Source organism: Fukomys damarensis, unplaced genomic scaffold, assembly GCF_012274545.1.
Source record: "Fukomys damarensis isolate Sample0158 unplaced genomic scaffold, DMR_v1.0_HiC HiC_scaffold_36, whole genome shotgun sequence".
NCBI lineage: Eukaryota > Metazoa > Chordata > Mammalia > Rodentia > Bathyergidae > Fukomys > Fukomys damarensis.
This window is the reverse complement of record NW_022900948.1, coordinates 2,103,609-2,113,560: the sequence shown is the minus strand read 5'-3', so window position 1 is coordinate 2,113,560 and position 9,952 is coordinate 2,103,609. Positions and strand designations below refer to the sequence as shown.

Sequence of the window (9,952 nt, the reverse complement as noted above, 5' to 3'; positions counted from 1 at the left end):
AGGTTGATGGACTTATGGATCAAATGTTACACATTTTTGAAACTTTCTTTTTACATTGTCTTTTTTTAGAACAATAAGTAGCACAGCATTATGTACATATTTGTTTCCTTGTTCAATTAACAAGTTGTATATGGGTAATTCATGCAGAGGAAATATTTTTACTCTTTGTTGATTGGGTTCGGAACTGGACACGGAAAACTATGAAAATGTGAGTGATGAGAAATAAGGAAGAAAGGGAAGAAAAACTGCATTTAGAGAATTACCCATGCCATTTTTTTAAAAAAAAATTATTTTTGGAAGTATTTACATGACAGAAGAAGAGAGGAAAAAATTATAAATATTTTTTGTTAGGTTAGTTTCTGTCATCTAGCCTCTGAAGGGGAACCTCATCATTGATGGCAAGATTGCTGACATTGTAATATATAAAGTCATAGAATGGACTATTTTGAAGCTTGATGGAAACAGAGAATTCCCAGCCCACATCCTGCAAATTTTACAGATAAAAATATGAAAACTCAAGAGCAAAGGGCTTAGTTAAGTTTAAGACACAAAACAGCCGTAGAACTATTCATGTTCCTAGTCAAAATATCATAATTTAGATCTATACAATGAACATACTTCCTACCATTTTCACATAAGGCTGATTTTGTTACTTGAGTGTTGTTTCTGTAGTTCTAGTACTACAAATTATTTTAAGTTCTTAATGCTTTCACAGTCCAGGGTATACACTGAAAAAATTATTTTGAAGAATACCAGAGTGCATTTGAGAAATCTTTACAATTGAGGACATTGATTGCAGGTTCCCTGCTGGATTTGCAGCAAACACCTATTGACTGCCTGTTAAAAGTCACTGGATCTTTCTTTTCAAAACTGGGGATTGGAACTATAACACATTAAACAAAGCAAAATCTGGCTTTCATGGCCTTATGTTTAATATAGGAACTTATAATCAAGTGAATATAAGCCCAATATAAACTAGACATGAATACATGTATTCATATAATAAATTCCTAGGAAAGAGTCTGAAAATTTTTTATTACTAATTTAATAGATATCTCAAAAAAATGTCCTCCAAGCCAGGCCTGATGGCACAGTCCTGTAACCCCAACATTATAGAAGGTAAAGTTCAGGATCTGCTCTTTGTCTCAGCACATGGGATCTCTATGACCAAAGTGAAGAGTGAGCTACTTACTCACCATGTGTGTTAAGGAAGCATCTGGAGCTGATGTGTATCATGTCTGTTCATCCAGATGTATAAAGCTGGTAGTACATACCATCAAAAACAGATTAAAATTAGGTATACATTTTAAATAGTTCCTGCATATGAGGCTTTCCATTCTTAATTTTTAAATGTGAATAATTTATATGTTATACACTCTAAGGAGTAATACAGATTGCTTATTTACTGTGCTGTGTTAAAATAAAATTATTTTTGAATACCAAAAATGTGAAGTTATACCAAATAAAGTTTCAAACTTATTACATAGGAACAGACACACACACACATGCACACAAAAGCACACACATATATATATATATAATTAAATTGAAAAATGAATTGATATTGAGTGAAAACTACCTAATATAAACAAAATTAGTGAAAATTCCAAGCATACATTGGGCAATTTAGCAACTTTGTGAAAATTCATCTCAAAAGTAAATAAATAAGCAAATACATAATGAGCTGGAGATGCATCTCAGTGTGAAGTGTCAATCTGCAGTTAAAAAAAAAAGTTTCTCCAAGCACCTATATCGGTACTGACAAACAATATAAAATATACTACTTTTTCCACATACTTGCTGTTATTGTGCTGAACCTTGTCTTCCTTGCATTTGAAAATGGTATTCTAGCTGTGCTTATTATTATTTAGTTATTTATTCAGTTATAAATAAAAAGAAATGTCTCCCACTTGATATATGAAAATCTCTAGATTTCCTACTTTCTGAATAGTTAAGCAGGTTCAGAATAAAATGTAATGTTTTTTACTTATGAGTTTGGAGACTGTCATTCCACTTACTTTAGCAAAGGAAACACTGTCAAATTAAAAAGAATATGAAGTTGTTCCATGTTAAGAATTTTTCCTCTGACATTTCTTCCCTCTGACAAAAATCCTTAGTTTGGATATGTGGATATTTCCATTGACTTTGGCTTCATAGAAGTGTGTAGGTGTTTTCCTTCCATGAATAAAAATGAGGTAGGTTCATTTAAAAGTATTGAAAGAAAGACGGTGTCTTCCATACACAATACCAATCTTTTAATTTTCTTGCTATCTTATGCTGAGGCAGTGCACAGAGGCTATGAAACAATGTATTAAACTTATTCCCCTAGGATTTCCTTGAGGTGATTATTTTCTGAAAGCATTGTATTCCTCTTGGCAGAAAACTTATTTAGGGGAGAGGGGTTTAGGATTCTTTTGAATTAGATTGGTGTTTCACTTTTGCAAAACTCAAAGCCTCATCTTATAAGTAATGGCATCTGTTTTAGTTTTGGCATGTTATTTTGGTGGCAGACACATACCTTGTGAATAAGCTCAAGGCACAGGATATAGATGTTGTATGGGTTAAACTGTAATTTTTTTCACAGAAAAACAATTACAATGTAAGGTAGATAATCACATCACCTTGGAAGATAGATGTTTATGTCTAAATTGTACTGGATAGATTTCTATATTTTATGATTAACATGAAAAACCCCCATTATTCATTAGTTTTGAATGGCACCTGTACAACGAAGGATGCTTTTCAATAAAATTTAATGAAGCTCATCTTAAATTTCAGTGACAGTTACTATGAAATTAAAGTTAGTATTTTGACTGACAGCTAGAAATCAAACTTGAAAAAGTCACTATAACACATAAAGTACACAGCTTTGGTATTTGGAGATATTATGGGATGGTGTAGGATTTTATTGTAATATTAATTTTCTGCTAACTTACTAATTCATATTTACCTAATTAGTATTTTTATTTTTATTATTTTCTGTGAGTCAAAAATCTCCAATTCCATAATTAACCAAATGATATTGGAGAAAACATATCATTTATTGAGAATGTAGAGCATACAAGTCATGTGCTAAGCTCTTAACTCACTTTATAGATGAGGAAGAGATAGACCATAGAGAGTATGGGAGACTAACAGAGACATAGTAAGTGTTTTATTCAAAGGGTTGACCTTTTTGCATTATGTTATTTGCATTTGGAGAATATTTTTTCTTTATGTGAGAGAAGTGGAAAAGGAATAGGAGAAACAACAGCTTTTTGAACAGATAAATTCTCATCTCTAAACTTCATGAATATCTTTTAGGAACCACTGTTTTGAACTGGGACAGAGAATCACAATCATCTGTTTTTTAATTTATCTTCTGTGTGACTCAGGGCAAACAGTATCTTTTACAGTGTTAACCTTTATTGAAGCTCTTCTACATAAAAGTCATGTTTTTTTATTACCATATTTTAATTATTATTTCAAATCTGTGATGTACAGATGGAGAAATTGAGGCTTGCTAACTGGCCCAAGACTGACAGATTGTCTAAGAGCAGCTCAGAAGTTCAGAACTTGCTTTCATGCCCACGGATATCTTAAGGTGACACACAGCATGATCATTTTGTCACAAAGAGACAGATATTATAAAAGTGAACTATTATTTTGTTTGCCCCGTCTAATCATCAAGATTTTTTAGTTCTCACCCCAAATTGTAAAAACAATAATGTTTTTACCTTATTTTTGTTTTTGAAGACATTTTAACTTTAGTTCTCAAATGGAAAAAAATGTGGCTTTGTTTTTGGTACTTTAAGATCTTATGAAATACAGAAGTGATGATCTTATGACTCTGCCTTTTCCCACCAGAGTGGACCTACTTTTCAGAACAAAATATCACTTTTTACCAGTGGGAAATTTGGGGAAACATTTTAGGTAACAGAATAGTCCATTTTGACGCACGTCACCATTATTTCATTTCAGATATGCCGCAGGTCAAACACCATTCTTGGATCACTATTTTTAAAATAAAAGCCCTTTACAGACTACCTAAAGTGGAATTCAATGTTATGTTTCCCTAAAACTAATAACAAGGACACATTACATTCTCCTTAGAATACATATTCAGGAGTTGAAATGGGCTGGATCAGGTATAAACTTGTCTATAAGCTTACTATTTTAAAAATTACCAAGAAATATGGGCAAAGGAATTAAAAATTTTTCAGGTGATTAAAAATTAAATAGTTAATAGTTTTTAGAATGTAAAAGAAGGATATCAGAAGTTTTTTTCCATGATCTTGGCATCTACTTTAAATAGTTTATTAAACAAGCTAATTCCGGTATTATAAGCCATGGAAAAAAGAACCCTGAAGTTTCTGTCACTAAATACTTAATATGTGCAATAAGTGCATCTTTCTCTATATAGCTTTACTTTATATTTACTCTATATTTTTTCAACAATAATTAATTGCTTTGCATTTATTTGGCTATCTGAGGTATTTCCATTTATTTTGAAAGTGCACTTTACACTGTTCATTACACATATTCTCTAAGATGGGTGTTATGATTCTCAAGCAACTTTCCATCATAAGATTTACACATTTTAAACACTCCATATTGTTTTCTGAAAATAGAAGATGTTGTTTCAGGAGAAATAGAAACTAGAAAGTAATAGCGAAGAGATGTCAATTCAACATATTGTGTGTAATTTTTTATCAAGATATTTTAGTATTAAATTATCTCTTCTATCCCACATAGCCAAATTAGAAAATTATTTTTCTCTTCTTACTTAAAAAAGAAAGAGGTACTTCAGTGGACACTTAGCATGACTTTTTTTTTTTTTAATAGTACTAAGAGACAACCTACAATGTGGGAAAAATTGTTTACCAGATGCTCTTCAGTCAAAGGACTGTTATCTAGAATATATAAAGAACTCAAAATAATCAACCCCCCCAAATATAAAGACCCAATTCAAATAAAAAATTGGCATCTGAAGTGAACAGACATTTCTCAAAGGAGTAAAAGCAGCAAGTAAATATATGAAAAAATGTTCCACATCACTGGTCATTCGAGAGATGGAGGTGAAAACAACACTGAAATTTCACCTCACCCCACAAAGAATGGCTGCTATCAAGAAATCAACCAGTAACAAATGCTGGCAGAGCTGTGGGAGAAAGGAACCCTTCTTCATTGTTGGTGGGAGTGCAGACTGGTGAAACTACTATGGAAATCATTATGGAGATACCTGAAAGAGCTGGGACTAGGACTAGAGGTTCCATTTGACCCAGCTATTCTTTTAACCCATATTTATAGTGGCACAGTTTGTAATAGCTAAAACTTGGAAACAGCCCATTTGCCTATTAGTTGGAGAGTGGATAAAGATGTGGTTTTTCTATAAAATGGAATAGTACTGAGCCATAAAGAATGAAAAACTAGAGTCATTCATAGAAAAATTGATGTATATTGAGGCCATACTCTTAAAGTGAAATAAATAAGTCACATACATGTAAATGCTGAATAGTTTCTCTGGTGTGAAAAACTAAAAGTGTAAATAAGATTCAAACTGTATAATTGACAATGTGAAATGGGAAGAAAAGGGCTAAAGGAGTAAGGGAAGTAGGAAAGGAAATACAGGGAAAGAAAGGATATGAGAAGAGGAAAAAATGGAAACAAAGTCTTTGCAAATAGGGGAGGGTGGAGAGGGTGAAGGGAGGGCAGGGATATGGGTAAAAATGAGAACCAAGATGTGTCATGTAAAGGTACAAGGTATGAATGATAAATGTTACTGTACTGTATAGTTAAAAAGTACCAGTAAACTCAATGACAGAAAAGAAAAACAATAAGAAAAAGCCAAAAAAGAATGCCCTAAGACTTTCTACAAAACACAGTACATTGTCTTTCCTTTTTTTTTTTTTTTTTTTTTTTTTTTTTTTGAGACAAGGTCACACTGCATAGTTGAGACTGACCTGGAACTCACTATGTAGCCCAAGCTGGTCTCGAACTCACAGCAATCCTCCTGCCTCAGACTCCCTAGTGATGGGATTACAGGTGTGTGCCACCACACCAGGCTCCCCCAATGCATTCTCAATATAGAATAGGCCTTTCAGACACAGTCCCACCACTAGTCGATTTTGAATACTTCTGTAGTTTTGGTTATGTAGCTGGTACATTCCTAAGAACTTTACATATATAATTTAATGCTCACAAAGCCTCTACAAGACACAGGTATTATTGTCCCCACTTTATAAATACAGAAAGCATTTAAAGGAATAAACAATAGTACATTCCGAACCCATGCATCCTGCGTCCAGACACTCTGTCCTTGTCTACTATATAACATTGCCTTTTAAAGAAAAGCTTAGGCCTATCCAACGTATCTTTGTGAAAAGAGGAATATTATCATGACATTCCTTTGCACTGAAAAAATCCTGTGAAGACAATCCTGCCAATTTGTAGACAGCACAGGTCAGTGTATAGGATGCAGAGCACACAATGCCTCCCAAACAGAGTACAATATCAGTGTGTTCCCAAGAGTGGAGAGTGACACCCACCAAGAATGACAATGTGGGAAACCTGATATGTGATCCCCCAAGAGTAACAGTGATATCTAACCCAACAGGATCACCCTATGATGGCTGTAACCATGTTATCTAAATTCAACGTGTGAAGCCCGATGATGTGTGCAACACCAATAGCTACTCAAACAGCCCCAATATGTGTGAAGTGATAAAACCCAAACCAGTGCCACAGACCCCCAGTTAGAATGATATAAAAGAGAGAGAGTGCAGAAGACTAGCTTGTCCCACTCGGTGACCCATACAGCTCTATGGCAACCTGCCAGACAAGAGCTCAGAGGAGACCTCGGTGGAGACATCGGACGCCTGCCTGGAGTGGATCTCGGATCGAGGAGGAGGCAACCGGATCGAACATCACAATCATCAGGAAAGGAGAAACAAAGTCGCGCTCCTCAGACTTGTGCAGGTACAGGGAGTGGCAATTGGTGGGTATGAATTGACATGTTTGATGTGTGACGTATATACAATATATCAAAAATCTAGTTGGCAACTAGTACTGTCTTAACCTCCAGTTAGTGCACACTCCTGCTCACCACACAATCCCCACTAGCATAAATATGTTTAACCACCATTTCTTTTATCTTGCATTCCCACATACTCACTGTGCAGACAAATATATATACATCAATACAAAAATGTGTATTTGTACCCATACTTATACATGTATACACACACAAACGCTTTCTTTTTAAAACTGTCTATTGTATTTCATGGCATTTTTACAAATGTCCATGTTTTATATTTCTCTTTCAAGATCTAAGGAGAACACAATAAGTAACATAATCAGGGGCAGCTACAGGTCAATAAAACTATCATGAACTAAATTTCATAATAACGAAATTCTTGACTTCAATCATTTATAGGGCTTCATGAACCAAGGAACTTCAATCTGTTTCCAGTTCTTTTACACAGCTCATTGGAATGTCGTTCTGTAACAACTGATTGATTCATAAGTTTTGTCCAACCCCACTCCAATTCCTTATAAACAAAGAATGAAAGAAGAAGCTCCTACTTCTACACAAACCCAGACACTGTTCAACAAGTGTTAGAAAAGACTGTGACTCACCAGTGTGCTCAATTTAAATCTAAAGGATGAAAAAGGAATTAAGATTGTATTGTGTACATGAATAGACCCCCACAAGCTATGTAAACAGCATGTCTACAAACATGTACTAATAAAGAAAAGGATCAATCAATCAATAAATAAACAGTATTATAATGTAGGTATTGTTACTTTCAATTTAACATTGAGCAAACCTATGCTTACTGAAGTTCAGTAACTTGCTCAATGTTATAAATATCACAATTCAAATTTCAAAATATTAAATAAAAATTTGATGAAGTAAATGCCAAGCAAAAACGTTGGATTGTACTTGTACAAGGTCCAAATGCAACAGGCAAGTTTATACTAATGAATGGGAGTACAATTTATACTTTAAGGATCATCATTCAGAGTAGGAATATTCAAACTAAGAGAGGGATATGCAGATGACTGTAAAGGCTCATTCTCACACCTGCTTATGAGAATTAATCAAGATATGGTTCACATGGTTTGGGTTAGTCTAGTGGAAGAGCCAGGGGCTTAAATTAAGGATCTTTCCTTCCCCAGCACCTAGCTCCAATCCTCACCGTATTTATTCTTGACGAGAGAGTTGCCATTGTTCCCTGATTGCACAGGTTCTCCATATCTCCTGGTTTTCATGTATCGGTTCAGTTTTCAGAGGGCAGGGGCACTCTCAGTGGAAAAGCATCCAGCCCAGCTATCCTCAATTTAACACATATATCTGTGGAATAAGGAGAGGTTGAAGGGATCAAATGTGCTCTGCTATTTTGCTGCTTGTCAGCTTTTTACTCAATAATCACTGTGTAATATTTACTCTATGTAGCATGTATTTCAGTTTCTCTCTGTGTGATATAGAGCATAAAACAGAGCTCATAGTGATTAAATTTTTAATTTCATGTGTTCACATTGGATGGGAATTCTTTGAAGCCGAACTATGTAAAGCATATTCTGGTAGCAACCATTCTCATCTCAGCATTCTATTTTCTGCTGCCTTGCACCCGACAAACCCCCATATGTGAACACAGGCCACTCTAGGATCAGATTTTTCAAAGTTGAACTAAAACTCCAAAGAAAGTGTTAGGCACTGGGATGATTCCGTGTGAATCTTCTCGGCCAGAAACACATTTAGGGCTAGGGATTTACCTCAGTGGTGCCACCCCCGGCCTCGTTTCGGTACATATAAAGTATCCTGCACGGAAAGGAAAATATGCCATTCCATGGCATTGTCTTCCACTCCTTCCCTTTCACTCACCCATCCACCTTTCTTTGTTCCTTTTCTTCAAATAGCTCTTCTCTCTACTTGACTCTTCTTTCTCCATTGAATATGCTGGTGAAAAACTGCATATGTACAATAAGATTATTTACTAAAATCAATGCTATATCAGCTTCATGTTACCACATCCTATATTGTGATAAAATGTATTACTTATAAATTCATTCAACTTTCTCACAACAAAGTCCTGAGTTCGATCCCTAGTACCCCCACAAAAGATTCAAGAAACTTTCCTTGGTGACTATATTTCTTTTATCTCATGAGACAAATACTCAATTTTCTGGAAAATTCAATATTTGAAATCTTCTATAATTCCATAGTGATTTAAGGGAGATGTAGAAAATACATAATTCATAATGGGAGGAAAACCTTTCACTTCAAAGCAATCCCAAGTGATTTTTTTCAATGTACAGTACTGTACTAGAGAAAATAATAATAATAAATTCATTAAATATATAATTTGAAACAACCTGGTATACTCATTTTAATAGTATTTTTATTATACTGAGGCTGTCAATTTCTACCAATATTATTTGTTTCTGTAATGTCATTGCTTAATGTTAAACAATAGTTTTAAAGGTTAATATTTTTGGGTCTGGAGAGGAATGAAAACCTCTCTTATCTTGTTAGTGAAAATGGAACTTAAAACTTATTAAATGAAATCTTGTAATATTTACTGTTTTAAGTAATATAATAAAATATTAAAAGATATGTGTATATTGTGGTTATATCTTTCTTCCTGACAAAAAATAATCACAAATTGCAGCAATTGAGACACTTGTTCAGTGTATTATATATTAAAGTGTATACTGCAATCATAGAGATGTGTATGTGTCCATTTGAATAAAAATTTTTAAGATCACGACTATGTCAAAATCATGGTGAAGAAGAGTGACTATTATATGATCAGTTGTTTTATATTATACATATAATACATAATATATACAGTTATATATAAATATAATACACATTGTACCATATATATTATACATAATATATACACACACAGTTAAATGCATGCAAACCACTTATGGACTTACAGACAATAACTATTAAGAGTGGCTT

At 33.9% G+C, this 9,952-nt stretch overlaps 1 long non-coding RNA gene across 1 annotated transcript; it reads right to left on the bottom strand.

Moving 5' to 3' along the window:
* Positions 1-1,198: 1,198 nt before the first annotated feature.
* LOC109118493 lies at positions 1,199-9,092 on the bottom strand. The gene is made up of 3 exons (XR_002025815.1): positions 8,867-9,092; positions 8,181-8,335; positions 1,199-1,260 (listed from the first exon to the last, which is right to left on the bottom strand). It is a non-coding gene; the product is annotated as an uncharacterized LOC109118493 (long non-coding RNA).
* Between the last annotated feature and the right edge of the window lie 860 nt (positions 9,093-9,952).